The following is a 14,906-nucleotide window of genomic DNA, read 5'->3' as shown; positions in this document are numbered from 1 at the left end:
GGCCGGAGTGGCTTCGATCTGGTGCAGTTCGTGTCCAGCCTGGTTGCCGAGGAACCTTTCCCGATGGTAAAATCCCAGCCACTATACGCGAACCGTGCATCACTTAGGCGGGCGTCGGCGGCGGTAGACTAGGAAGCAGAGCGCTCGGGTTAACCCACCCAACCCAGCCCTTCTCTTCTCTCGATGGCATCAAGAACTCGGCGACCACCATGACCAAGGTCGCGGAGTCTGTGGATACAACGGACCTGCAGCTGGAGTCCCTAGAGCTCGACATCAAAACCTTGCAGCGAAACAGGGAGGAAGACCGCATGGAATTTCAAGAATTTCAGACCATGGTCAACAAGAACTTTGCAATGATGCAGTCCAATTTCGATAAGATTCAAACAAATTTCCGCCATCTTCTGATGGAACCTGACCCAACAGATGACATGGATGGACAGTCTGCACAAGGCAGTGTGCAGCCTAAGAACAACCAACTTCAATTGTCGACCAGTGCTCCAGGCAGACCGAAGGAATTGCCACCACCAACACCCACTTCTCTTCATGAGAAAAATTCACATCAGACAGGGGGTTCAGCAACACTCAGAGACCACACAGGCAAGGAGTTGAACTTGGATGGCACACCCAAAGCACCCTACAGGCACCCCACTTTCGGAGCTAACAAAGTTGACACCTTGCAACAGGTAGCTCCCCACCTCCCACCTAATCAGAACACCCTAATAGATGTAGGAGAAGAAGAGCTAGTGGATGGGCAAGTCAGGAGACAAAGGCCAAGTACACCAGTAGAACATAGAAGACCAGTCTTAACTGTCAAACATGCAAGACTCAACATATCGAAGTTTGAAGGGCATAATGTTGATGCTTGGATTCAGAACTTGGACCAATACTTTGCTTCTGCCAGGACACCACTAGAGCATAGGACTGAGCTAGCTATATCTTATGTGAAAGGAGCTGCTATACAATGGTGGAGAGGGACAGGTTATGTTGCAAATAATGTTCCTTGGCACAGATTTTGTGGGTACTTGCCGGGGAGACTCTCTACCACTTCTGTGTGTGAGAATGTAAGGAATTTCCATACTTTGGTTCAGTCCTCTACGGTCTCTGACTACATAGAGCAATTTGAACAAGGCATGAACTTAATGAGAAGGGACAACCCAGCAATCCCTGAAGATTATTATCTCAACAATTTTATATCTGGCCTGTCACCATACATCCAGAGACACCTTGAGTGCCTCAAGCCTAAGGATATGCAAAGTGCCATATGGTATGCCAGGAGAATGGAAAAGGCCAGCTTGGCACAACAGCAAAAACTGTACACTCCTCAAGTGAGAACACAAGTAATTTTTGATCAACCAAACAACCTATTGTCCCTACTGTAGCTCCCCCTCCTACAAATAGGAATGCAATAATAGAACAAGCCAAACTGAATCAAGTTTGCTATAAATGCAGAGAACCTTGGGTGCCTGGGCATAGGCAGGTCTGCAAGGTGAGTCAAAAGGCCTAGATTAATGCTTTACAAGCTCAACATCTAGATGACAGTGAGATCATCTTTGTGCATGATTATGAAGATCCTGAGATGGACAACACCCCTTCCCCCGATGAGACTGTACTGCAGGTGTCCATGCATGCTGCCATGGGTATTGGAGCCGCCAAAAGCACCTTTTGTGGTTTATCTCCAGTTTGGTACTGTTATGGCCACTACCCTGATAGATAGTGGCAGTACTTCCACATTCATCTCCCCTGAAATGGCACCTCAATTGCTAGCTCCTACTACATCAAACCCAAGAGTTAAAGTGCAAGTGCCATTGGAGAAGTACTATGGACGGAGTTTACAACCTTTAATTGCCCTTATACCATCCAACAAGAGGAATTTCAAGACACATTCAGAGTTCTGCAGCTCAAAGGTTATGATGTAATTTTAGGAGTGGATTGGCTCAGAAAGTACAGTCTAGTGCAACTTGATTTCATCCAGATGGAAATGAAAGTTAAACATCCAAGAGGGGATATGATCACCTTCATTGATGAGACTGTTCCTCACACCAAACTCAAGGAAGTTACAGACCCAGCAGAAAAGCTGATGGAACAGGTTGTATGTGGTTTATTCCTATATATATCGAAACCATATGAGCAGGAAAAGGTAATACCCAATGCCCCCGAGTTTCTTCAGACAATTCTGGACAAGTATATCACTGTGTTCAGTGAGCCCTCTCAACCTCCTCCGAGTAGGCCTTGTGATCATAAAATACCCCTCACTCCAGATGCAAAAAAAATTCAACCAAAGGGCCTACAGAATGCCTCATCATCAAAAGGACGCTTTGGAGAAAATCATTCTAGAATTAATCATGCAAATGATCATTAGGCCCAGCAATAGTCCATACTTTTCCCCTGCACTTTTCGTGAAGAAGAAGGATGGGACATGGAGACTTTGCACGGATTATAGGAAGCTGAATGCTATCATAGTCAAAAACAAATACCCTATACCTGTTATTGGGGATTTACTGGATGAGCTGAAAGGGGCCAAAGTACTTTCTAAAACTGACATGAAAAGTGGCTACCATCAGATAAGAATGTCTCCTGAGGACATAGAAAAAATAGCCTTTTCCACACATATGGGATTGTTTGAATATTTGGTTTTTTAGAACTGATGACAGTGAGTTTCTCTCACTGCCTTTATATTAATGATAAAAAGTTAGGGGGTTAGAGTGTCCAGCACTATACAAATTACATGGGGGTGAGGGGGGTTTAGCTAAGTAGCCTAACAAAACAGAAGAATCAAAGCAATTTGACTATTGAAAGAATGTAAGGGCCCTGCTCCTGTTTTGATCGATGAACCAGAATGGCAAAGTCCTTCTTGGATCTGCTCCTCCAAGAAACAAAAGAAGGATGTATCCCTCTGAAGTGCTTATCATTCCTCTCCTCCCAGATCCCCCATGCAGCCACTGCAAAAACATCTAAAAACATCGGCCTTGCCCACCTGTTCTTGCCCTCATGCATCATTCTAATCCAGTCAGTGTCATTTGACCAATGTATCCCCAATGCAGCCCAGCATCTCTGACTGAAAGGGCAATCGAAGAAGATATGAACAATGTCTTCCTCAGGCGGGTGGTTGCAGAGTAGGCAGGTATAGTCGTCATTATGGATTCTGAAATGCCTTCTCCGGAGCATATTTCTAGTGTTCAACCTGTTAGCCAACAGCAGCCACAGGACCACCTTCCATTGCATTGTGCATTTGGTTTTCCATATCCAACCAAAGATCTCATCAACTTGTATCTGACTAAAATAGTGGGCATAGTATTTTGAAGATCAAAAAGCTCCATCTTCCCAAACACAAGACCACACATCCTTGTCATCAGTCATTGAGGTTTCCAGGGTTTCTGATTGTAGTTCAACCACCTCATTCTTAGCCTCCAAAGATAGAGGCAAGTGGAACACATCTCCTAATCTCTCAAAAGACAGGAGATGCCTCACAGATATGTCTGGTTCCTTAGCAAAGGAAAATGCTCTCGGGTATCTATCTTGAAAAATCTCTGAATTCCAATTGTCTTTCCAAAACAGGATCGTGTCCCCAGCAAACACCTCCGATTTGGTGACCCCTCTGTATATATCAGACATTTTCATGAGATGTCTCCACCAAAAGGATCCATATGGGTCAGAAGCATGCGGTATTTTGCCCACATAGTATGTATCCCAAACCAAATTAACCCATGGAACATCATGTTTGTTATAGAACTTGTGAAGTTGTTTCAACAACAGCCCTTGGTTTTGGGTCTTAAGATCAATGATCCCCAGACCTCCCTTATTTTTGGGTTTGCACACCATATCCCAAGCTGCCAGCGAGCTGCCCTTAACCCCATCGTCTGACTTCCTCACCCAAAGACATGATCTGCGCAGTTTATCAAGGTGCTCAATTATCTTGGGGTTTATCTTGATGTAACACATGGCATATATAGACAAAGAGGTGACCACAGAGTTGAGCAACGCTAGCTTGGAGCCATAGTCTAGAAGCGAGGCTGCAGCAGGCACCTTCCTCTGAACTGAGGAGACCAGTGGCATCAGGTCAGTCACGCTCGGGCGCGTGGTGCCCATGGGCAGGCCCAAGTAAGTAAATGGCATGTTGCCAATAGAGCAACCAAAAATTTCAGCAATTTCCTCTGCCAGCACCGGATCAGAATTGATGGGGACCAGAGTCGACTTGTGGAAGTTGATTTTTAAGCCCACCGACTTCGCATAGTGAACCAGGGTAGATTTCAGAACTTGCGCTTGTGAAATACAAGCCGGGAACACAACGATCGTGTCGTTAGCATACTGAATTACAGGGTAGTTACTGTCGAAAGTGGGGAGGGGTAGCTGCAGCAAACCAGCCCGACTGGCATCATTGATCGCTGACTGTAATAGGTCCGCTGTGAGAACAAAGATCAATGGCGACAAAGGATCTCCCTGCCGGACCCCACAAAGACAATCAAACTGTTTCCCTGGGGTTCCATTAAGCAACACCGAGGAGCTTCCGGAGGAAAAGATACATTTGATCCACCCCAACCACTTCTCATTGAAGCCCATATGTTGCATGATCTCAATCATCGGTTCATGCTGGATGGTATCAAAAGCCTTCACGAAGTCGAGTTTCAGGATACAACAGGCTCTCCCCGAAGCTTGGCATTGGTGGATGTACTCAAACGCCCAGGCCAGACAGTCCTGGATCGATCTCCCTTTCAGGAAACCGTATTGATTCCGATGAATGATCTTGAGCACTAGTTTCTGCAAACGGTTAGCCAGCAATTTAGTTATCAATTTCAGAAAGCAATTGAGCAATGTGATGGGCCTAAAATCATTAGCAGTCTCCAGCGACTAGGTTTTTGGGATGAGATTTATATAGCCCGAGTTCAGACTCTGGAGATCAATGACACCATCATAGAAATCATTGCATAATCTATAGAAATCGTTTTTGATAATGTGCCAGCACGATTTCAGAAAACAACCATTGAAACCATCCGTGCCAGGCGCTCTATCCGATGGCATTTCTCTAACAACTCTGTCAATCTCATCATGTGTGAAAGGTGTGGTTAGCTCCTCAAGACCCTCCACCTTTTTAATGATTCTAGATAGATCAAACTTCATTTTGTACTCTCCTTTCTTGCCCAATCTCTCCCTATAAGTGTCGAACAATTCTTTTGCTTTACCCAAATGATCAGTTACTACCGTGCCATCCTGAAGTTTCAGTGAAGCTATGGAATTCTTGCGATATCTCTGAGAAGCAGCAGAGTGAAAGAATTTGGTGTTATCACCTCCACAAGAGAACCATTGGACTGTGTACCTCTTTTCCCAATATTCTCGTTTATAACCAAGGAGAGTAACTAGATGGTTTTTGAGAATCGCCCTGAAGTTAGCTTCCGGTAATGTGAGGGATCTTTTGTCTTTGATATTGTCAAGTTCCAGAAGGGCCCAGTTGGAATTATCAATACACAGATTCAGCCGAGAGATCTGTTTACTCCAACATTTAAGAGCGTATCTTAAGTTCTTAAATTTCTTACACAAAAGTTGAGCCGAATTTGGTGCAAAGCAATGTTTCTCCCAGGTGGATCGCACCAACTCAAAAAAACCTGGATGAGATATCCAGAAGTTTTCAAACCTAAAAACCTTACTCTTAGGGACCGAGGATTCAATTGAAATCATACAAGGAGTATGATCAGACACTGGTTTGGGAAGGTGACCCACTGTGGTGTTTGGATAGTTTGAAGTCCAGTTGGATGAGGTGAAGAACCAATCAATTTGTTCGAGCAGTGGATCTGTCTGCATATTGCTCCACGTGTATTGCCTACCCTTAATAGGTAACTCAACTAGCGCTTGAGAGTGAATGAAATCATTAAAAGTAAGCATATCATTAACATCCCCTCCTGGCTTATTGCGATTATCTGGCGCTCTAATGTAGTTGAAATCCCCACAGATTAACCAGTCCTCATCATCAGGTATATCCAGATCAAACAACCATGATGTGAAAGTAGTTCTGCCTGACCCAACGCAAGGTCCATAAACATTAACAAGTTTCCAAGACTTGGCTGATTGCAAAGAAGTAAACTGAATGCCCAACGCAAAAAATTCAGAGCAAAACACACTGCCAGAGAAAACAGATCTATCCCATAGCACAATTAAACCACCAGAAGCCCATGTGAGGGCACGAACTCAAACTTATGAAATTTTTCGGGACAGAAGAGTTTAACAAAAGCTGGATCAAAGGTAGCACGCTTAGTTTCTTGCAAACAAATAACTGAACAACCACTACTACTGATAGCATTGCGCAACGCCAATTGCTTCTTGTCGGAGTTGATCCCTCGGACATTCTAGCAGAGAACTTTCCACGCCTTAAGCTGCATCGGGATCACCGGCATCGCTCTTCTGCCCACCTTGGATAGCAAGCAACTTCCCTACGCTTAACTAGCTTAGATGAACACCACACATATTAGTCCCAATGGACTGAATAGCATGGATAGAAGTAGGAGGTGGGACGGTGTCAGATACCTTGTCATGCCTCCTAGCGTTAGGTGTGCCAGCAGTGGAGGGGCCAAGAAAAGAAGGATCTTTCCTAGGCTTGGCCTTGGAAGTTGCCATTCTCTTGTCAGTAAGTGGAGGCACCCTGAACCCGTCGTATTTGTTTGAGCGTGCACTACGACGAAGGAGAACAGTGTCCACATGGGCTGGCTCCTTGAGCATCATACGCCCGATTGGGCCTGCAACATGATCCACACAGACAGGCGCTTCCAAACTCACAGTGGGGGCAGACATTGGGTCATCAAGGACTGGCAACTCAGAGGTAGAATCTTCCAACAAAGTAGACATAACAGTCACATTACCCACACGAAAAACTGAACCGAAGATGCGCCCAAAAACATCAGTTTCTGGCCGCACTTGGGCGAGCAGAGCCATGCAGACACGATCAAGTTGAGACTGAATAATCGTGAATGGATTGAGAGGGAAACATGTTGTACTGGGGAGCTCAGCAGGTAATATAGCTCAGGTATAGATCCTCTTTAGCATACCACCCATCCACGAGAGCAGATCACTGTCAGAAACAAAGAACATAGCAGAACCAGAGCCTCCAGCTCTGACAAAGGCATGAGCCACAGAGGGAACACCATTGATGAAATTGTCAGCCAACTCCTCCACATAAGAAAATTCAGACCAAACATCAGACAGGTTGTCCACCAGGTTGTGCTCTTGTGACACACCATCCATCAGAGATGGTCCATCATACTCAAAGTAAGTTCTGAAACTGAAACCCGTGTACGGCGACGGTACCACTGGCCATGAACTCCAACCATTGGCTTGCACCTGATCCTGGACTTGCTCATTGCCATTCCACGCCGCCTCATTAGCTGCTTGATGGGCCTCCATCTCATTGATCCTAGCTTGCTGCATGATCGTATAGTATGGCAGAGTGTACGGATGCGGAGATGCATTCAGAAGAGGCGGAGTATCTTCAGTTCCTTGCAGGCCAGGTACCATGTCCCTACCATTCAGAACACATACAGGGACGGACCAGGAGCGGCCCAGCCCCGGCAGCAAACCAACTTTGGTGACAAGCAGACTATGAGGGACTTCTGCAATATCTTTGATGTGGCATTTAACAAGAACCCTAGCTTTGTTCTTGTTCGGTCTCGGCCAAGACGGTAGCTTGCCAAAGCGAGAAACCGCCTTATGAACATAGTGTTCAGTCATGTAATCCATAGGTTCATCATGAGGGATTAAAGTGAAGTAGGAATCCTCAGTTAAAGCATGCGGCCCCTCTCTAATGGCGTCATCTCTACTCTGAACGTCAAGAAAAGCAACACAGCCTACTGCAATCGGATAGACAAACTCGTCCTCAATCTAATATTCCAGATCCTCCCTCATGATCCGACAAACTTCATCTAACCAGTACCTCTTCTGATGATCTGGTACAGGGGGTGATCTCAATCAGAGCGTACCTTTCATGGTTCCGCGGCAGCTCATCCACAACCATAGTGCTCCTCTGCAGACGATGATCTGGCCCGCGCTTAATGTGTGAACCGACGGGGGTGAAGGCAAAAGGCCTGACCGGAAAGTTGGCCATGGCGGCACCACTAGGGTTTTTCGAGGGCTCCGGTCTTGGAACAGGGGAAGGCGAGGCAGGAGCAGAGGAGGGAGAGGAGGTGGATGAAACTGGGAAGACTGCGTCTGATTGGGCCCCCAGGGCGGTGGAGTTGACAGCTGCGGGGGGGAGTCGGAGCGACAAGCAATGAGGAATAGCCACGTCAGTGTTACACGAGATTTTCTGTTTCACTTTCCATAACTGACCCTGGTTTCTACCGTGTGTATCCCGCCGACCTAGGCAGCTGATATCTTTCCGTTCCCCAAAACCAGGCATAGGTAGTTTGAAGCTCTTGGGCCGCCAACAATAAGTTGGCCCATTCCAACCCCCACGGCAAGAAGTATGACCCAATAAGCTACACGAACGACACCTCTGGAGCCTAGGACAACTAGAACTATGATGATCATTACGATTACACGCTATACACACTACCAAAAAAGATTCATCCGTGACATTTTGGGCCGAACGAAAAAAATTCTGTCATACATATGACACTTCTATGACGATAATTGTGACAAAACCCGGTATCATCATAGATGTGGTGGGCTCCTACTTCTATGACAAAAAATCATGACAGAAAATGGGCTTTTCGCCCTGGGCGGGCCGGAGACGCAGCTGCATGACATTCTTTGGGACGTCCATGACGGAAAAAACCCGTGGTAGAAGCGAGGGGGAGGAAAATTTCGGGGAGTTCCCGCTTATGGTGGGAGGTCGGGGGCCGAGCGATGCGCATTTCTCTCGTACAGGTACGCGCGTGTGTGCGAGGCGTTGGCTCTAATTGAACCCGAGCGATTGCACTGCAGGGTGCGCGTTACTGAACCCGAGCGATCGATCGATGGCTGTTAACTGAACCCGATCGAGCAATTCCTTCGCTATTGCTACTAACTGAAGCCGATCGATGGGATGAACAGTGAGCGGTGGCGTTGCCTCTGGATGAACAGGACCCCATGGTGTGGTGGAGGGCTGGATGAACAGTAGACGGTGGAGGGGTGCCCGTGGAGGGGTGGATGAACAGGACCTCGTGGTGTGGAGGGCTGGATGAATAGTAGAAGGTGGAGGGGTGGTTGAACAGGACCCCGTGGTGTGGAGGGCTGGATGAACAGTAGAAGGTGGAGGGGTGCCCGTGGAGGGGTGGTTGAACAGGACCCCGTGGTGTGGAGGGCTGGATGAACAGTAGAAGGTGGAGGGGTGGTTGAACAGTAGCCGATGGAGTAGTGCGCAGTGGAGGCTGGATGAACAGGAGCCCGTGGAGGTTGGATGAACAGGAGTCCGTGGAGGCTGGAGGAGGTCGACGGTGGAGATGAACAGTATCCCGTGGAGTCCCGTTTTATGGTACGCCACACCCCTCCCGATGAACAGGACCCCCGTTTCGACCGTAGCGCTCCAACACAAGGCCGTTTTCTCTGTTTTGCGGTACGCCACACCCCTCCTGATCAACAGGACCCCCGTTTCGACCCTAGGAGGTCCGTTTCCTCCGTTTTGCGGTACGCCAGACCCCTCCCGATGAACAGGATCCCGTTTCGAATGTGGCCGGTCGAACACAAGGCCGTTTCCTCCGTTCTGCGGTACGCCAGGCCTCGTTTCCATCGCCTGTTCCGTCCAAGCCCTCCCGATGAACACGACGCATTCTGTTGCCTCCCCATGAACACCACGCATTCCGTTGCCTCCCCATGAACACGACGACGACGTTGTTTCTTCGTTCTGACCCAGCCATGTACACGAGCCCTCGCCGTATGTATGCGTGAGTAGGCGTTCGAGACCCCGCCCGTATGTACACATACGTGGCCGTATTTTCTTTCTTGCACCCTGGCCGCTGTACGTACGTGTAAATGCTACGTGCGCGCCTCTACTACGACACGTGCGCGCCTCTACTATGACACGCGCGCGCCTCTACATCGACCAGTATGTACATACACGTTCGCGACCAGAATGACAACGCTACGTACGCTTCGACCAGGTGGGTCCCGACTGTCAGGCACTTCCTTGCCTGTGAAGATGTAGCTAGTCGGTCCCAGCAGTCAGGGGGTGAATCGTTTTTTTGCCCGGACGCACTTCCTTGCATGCGAAGATGTAGCTGGTGGGTCCCAGCCGTCAGGGGGAAACGTTGTTTTCGCGAAATACGGTGGCCCGTCCGGTGGGTCCTGCTGTCAGGTGGAGGAATAATTATTTTGCACGTAATAAGGAGGCACTTCCTTGCTGCGGCCGTGGACCCAGCTGTCAGCCTCTCCACGTACAGTCCACGTCCGATGGAAGCCATTCCTTGACCACGTTGACCACGCCGCGCCAAGAGCACCAGGGCGGTGGACGACGGCGAGGCCTAGGAAGGGGACAACGCGGAGCCGGGGAAGACGCGGCAGTGGATGCCCACGCGTAGAGGAGTACGAGGGTTCACTAGTTCGCTGCGGTGTGAGGCTGCCGTCGCCGCAGAATAACAGGGGGTGTGGGTGAGTAGAGGGATGGCCTGGCCAGCGGTGGGAGTAGTAGGGGCGGTGAGGCCTCTGCCGCATCGCAGCCGGCCACGAGAGGCAGGAGCACAAGGCACGACCGACGCTGGTTTGGGCAGATGGAGCAAGAAGACCAGAGGTTGAAGAAGCACTACGGCCGTTGGATGGACATCGTACGGTCACTGGAGCTAGAATCATGCATATTGACTAAGTTGACAAAGCCCTCCGTCCCCGTCAACTTAGTAGGCCCACAAGTCAGCCTCCCACCAAGGTGGGTCCCAGCTAGCAGGGGGGTATTCATTTTTTTGAGCGTAATAAGGAGGCACTTCCTTGCATGCGAAGATATAGCTGGTGGGTCCGAGTTGTCAGCGGCGGTAACGTTTTTTCACGAAATACAGAGGCCCTTTCGGTGGGTCCCTGATGTCAGGGGAGGAATCATTATTTTGCGCGTAATAAGGAGGCATTTCCTTGCATGCGGTCGTGGACCCAGCTGTCGGCCTCTCCACATACAGTCCACTTCAGATGCATGTCGGTCGTTGACCACGTTGACCAGGCCGCACCGAGAGCACCAGGGCGGTGGACGACGGCTAGGCCTAGGAAGGGAACGACGCGGAGGAGGGAAGACTCGCCAGTTGTTTCCCACGTGGAGGGGAGTACGACTGTACGAGGGTTTACTGGTTCGTCTGCCGTCGCCAAAGAATAACAGCAGGTGTGGGTGAGTAGAGGGATGGCTAGGCCAGCAATGGGAGTACAGTGGGGCGGTGAGGCCTGCGCGGCAGCAGAGCCGGCCGCGGGGAGGAGGGAGCAGGCAGTCCCGCCGATGCCTGTTTGAGCGGCTGGAACAGGAAGAGCAGAGATTGAAGAAGCACGAAGGCCGTTGGATGGCCATCCAACAGTCACTGCTTGTGCGTCAACCTTTTTTTAGGAAAGCCTCAAATCTGTGGAAAACAACATGCAGCCCATCTGCCATTATTTCTAATAATTTACAGCCCATTTGCTAATTATTAAGGTTTTTTTTGGAGCCCATATTCTTTTTGTTAGCATTACAGCCCATATTGTGGCCACGGTTAAAAAATTATACGAAATTTTGCATATTTCGGTGCGGTCCGAACTGTTTTTAATCCCGAAATTTCGACTCACATTCAAACTGATTTTAAAAATAAATGTATATCAATATAAAATCCAACAAATTCTCCATGCATAAAAATAAATGTAATTTCAAATCTCTAAATGAAGAAAAGATATTTGAAACTAATTCCGGTTTGATGTGTTTTAAAAATGTACAGCCCATTTCTCATTACTGATGGGCCATTTTCTCGGCCAGCCGAATGAAAGCTCTCCTCTTCTTGAAAGATTTGCAGCCCAACAGGCCTGACAAAGCGACTTACTTGGCAAATCACAAAAAAACTGGGTTGTGGCCGTGGACCCAGCTGTTAGCCTCTCCACGTACAGTACTCTTCCGATAGAATGTTGTTGACCACGTTGACCACGCCGTGCTGAGAGCACCAAGGCGGTGGACCACGGCGACGCCTAGGAAGGGGACGACGCGGAGCCGGGGAAGACGCGTCAGTGGATGCCCACGCGGAGAGGAGTACGAGGGTTCACTGGTTCGGCTGCGGTGTGAGGCTGCCGTCGCTGCAGGGCCTGGCTAGCGGTGGGAGTAGTAGGGGCGATGAGGCCTCATCGACAGCACAGCCGGCCACTGGAGGCAGGAGCAGGCGGTCTCCCCGGCGCTGGTTTGGGCAGCTGGTGCAAGGAGAGCAGTGATTGAAGAAGCAACAGGACCATTCGATTCAAATCCAACGGTTACTGCTGCTAGAATCATTTGTTGACTAAGTTGACAAGCCCTGCGTACGCGTCAACTTAGTAGGCCCACAGGTCAGCCTCCCAACCGGTGCGCCCCAGATGTCTGTGGGAGGAATCATTTTTTTGCGTAATAAGGAGGCAGTTGATTGCGTGCAGCCAGGCCAGTGGAGGGAGTAGGGTGGGCCGGGGAAGCCTGCGCGGCATCACAGCGGGTCACAAGAGGAGGGAGCAGGCAGTCCCGCCGGCGCTAGTTTAGACGGCTGGAGTAGGAAGATCAGAGATTGAAGAAGCACGTCGGCCGTTGGATGGACATCCAACACTAACTACTGCTAGAATCGTGTGTTCACTGACAAAGCCTTGCGTAAACAAGTCAGCCTCGAAATTTGTGACGTGTACAGCCCATTTGCTATTATTTTTATAATTTTTACTCATTTTCTAATTCATATGGAATTTATTGCAGCCCGTTTTCCATTTTTAGAATTGCTGGCCATTTTCTGGTCAGTACCAGGGTCAAAAAATTAACTAAATATGTGGGAAATTTTGAAAATTCGCAAATTTTTGCTGGGGAACGAAATATTCTTAATCCAAAAATTAATAGCCATACTAAAACAAATTTAAAAATAAATTAGTACTATGTCATGTTAAATCCAATGAAATACGTATAAGATATCAGTGAAGAACAAAAACAAAAAAAGAAACTTATATCCCATTTGCTATAATTTTTTTGGAATTTTCAACCCCTTTTGATATTACTTTTAACAGACATTGACCATACTCTTAAGCCAGGCCGGAATGCATCCCTCCTCATCTTGAAAGATTTGTAGCCCAGTAATTCGGAGAAAACAAATAGGCCTAGCTTGGGTATTCTTCAAAAAGAAATACTGGGCTACCTATTTTCCCAAAGAACTCATGCATGAGCATTTAGCTTTATTTATTTATTTATTTACTTATTTATGTTTAGGGGACCATGAGCATGTACCTGGGCCGGATTCATGTGAGAGCCTCCCTTCCAGTTAATTATGGGCTTCTCTATTGGGCCTTCATCAGTGGGCTGCATGTTATCAACAAGTGGAAAATGTGTTCCGAGTTTCAAAAAAATGTGTTCCGTACGATAAATAGTATGCGCTACGTACGGTACGGGGCACTAAAGGATCGAACCATGCAACGACTTCCAAAACATTGTGTTTGTCGTTCTAACAACACATTTATTCAACCAACAGACGAAATATACTACTGATTGTACATTGAAAACAGCTGCAGCAGCAGCAACCAGGGCTGGGGGTGCAACAGAAGCAGTAAGCAGGCCAGAAGAGTGAAGATGCAGCTCTCTCTTCCAAACCAAACATCAGTCATCATTACAAAAGGGCTACCAAAAAAGAACAAGTGTATGCATCAAACTAAATAAAGATCCTACTACACCAAGTGTACGCATCTAACTAACTGGCTCAGTTAGACGTTACTATTTTTTCGGAACAGAGGCAAAAGAATTGCCTCGTCGATTAATTAAGAAGAAGAGAATTGCCTGGTTAATCTACGGAAAACCGGGCTAAAACCGAAGATGTTACTATTTATTAAGCTGCAGTGGAGTCGCAGATGGAGAGGAGTGGGAAACTTCACTAGTTCGGGTGCGCGGCAGCACAGCCGCGGTGGTTGGAAGGGAAAACATAAATTCGACACGGCATTACTTTTATAAGAGACCTGCGTTTTATACCCCAAAGTAGGCATACTAACAAGTTCACACACAAATACAACAGAAAAGGTAAACATTCATATCAAACTCAGGTTCACAGGACACGTTCATATCCATAGCCAACATTCACAATCAACAACTCAAAAGATTCATATATACACAAGCTCAGCATATCTATGCATCCAAATGATTGATGGATCACACGACAATATTCATACATAATTTACAAAAAGATTCAGATATACACATGTTCAGTATGTTTATGCATCCAAATGATTGAGATCACAGCCAATATGATCCATGGACGAACTTTAATTACCTAGGGTACAGACTGGTAAATGGTGTTCAATCGGAGGTACTTCTTGCTAAAATTAGTTCCTGTACGAGTAAACTTTCGAGTACATAAGAGGCAGCACAGACAATCTGAACTTTGCTTGTAGGTTTATCCTCAAATAGTGGCCTCGTGCCCAGGGAGGTTTGAGCAACTTGGCCACTACTTTCATCCAACCAGTTTACTGGGTCATCTTGGTCCTGTATCTCGCCAAAATTCTACGAGAAAGGAGGTGGTTGAGAAAATGAACCACCCAATTTTTTTGTGCAGTTCAACTGAAATGCAGCATCCTTGGCGTGCAGACTGATTAAGTGCCAGATGAATATACGCGTCAACCAACTTGTCTGGAATCTTTAGACTCAATGCCATATAGTTCGCTACCATATGTGCCGATAACCAAAAGGCACAAGTTGGGACCAAAGACTGGACTGCGTTTTTCTGGGCTATGCACCAAGCAATATTTTTAGCGTTCACTCTCCTAACACTTGGAGTTTGACAATTGGTTGACGCCGGTTGATACTCGAATGAATATAG

At 47.6% G+C, this 14,906-nt stretch overlaps 1 pseudogene; it reads left to right on the top strand.

Annotated features, from left to right (window-relative positions):
- The first annotated feature begins 209 nt into the window (after window positions 1–209).
- On the top strand, window positions 210–3,117 carry LOC147972145 (uncharacterized; annotated as a pseudogene).
- The last annotated feature ends 11,789 nt before the right edge of the window (window positions 3,118–14,906 follow it).

The sequence above is a fragment of the Triticum urartu genome, chromosome 5A (genome assembly GCF_056163025.1).
Source record: "Triticum urartu cultivar PI428250 chromosome 5A, HENAU_Tu73, whole genome shotgun sequence".
Taxonomy (NCBI): domain Eukaryota; kingdom Viridiplantae; phylum Streptophyta; class Magnoliopsida; order Poales; family Poaceae; genus Triticum; species Triticum urartu.
The sequence above is the reverse complement of the archived record's forward strand: the minus strand, read 5'-3'. Positions and strand labels throughout refer to the sequence as shown.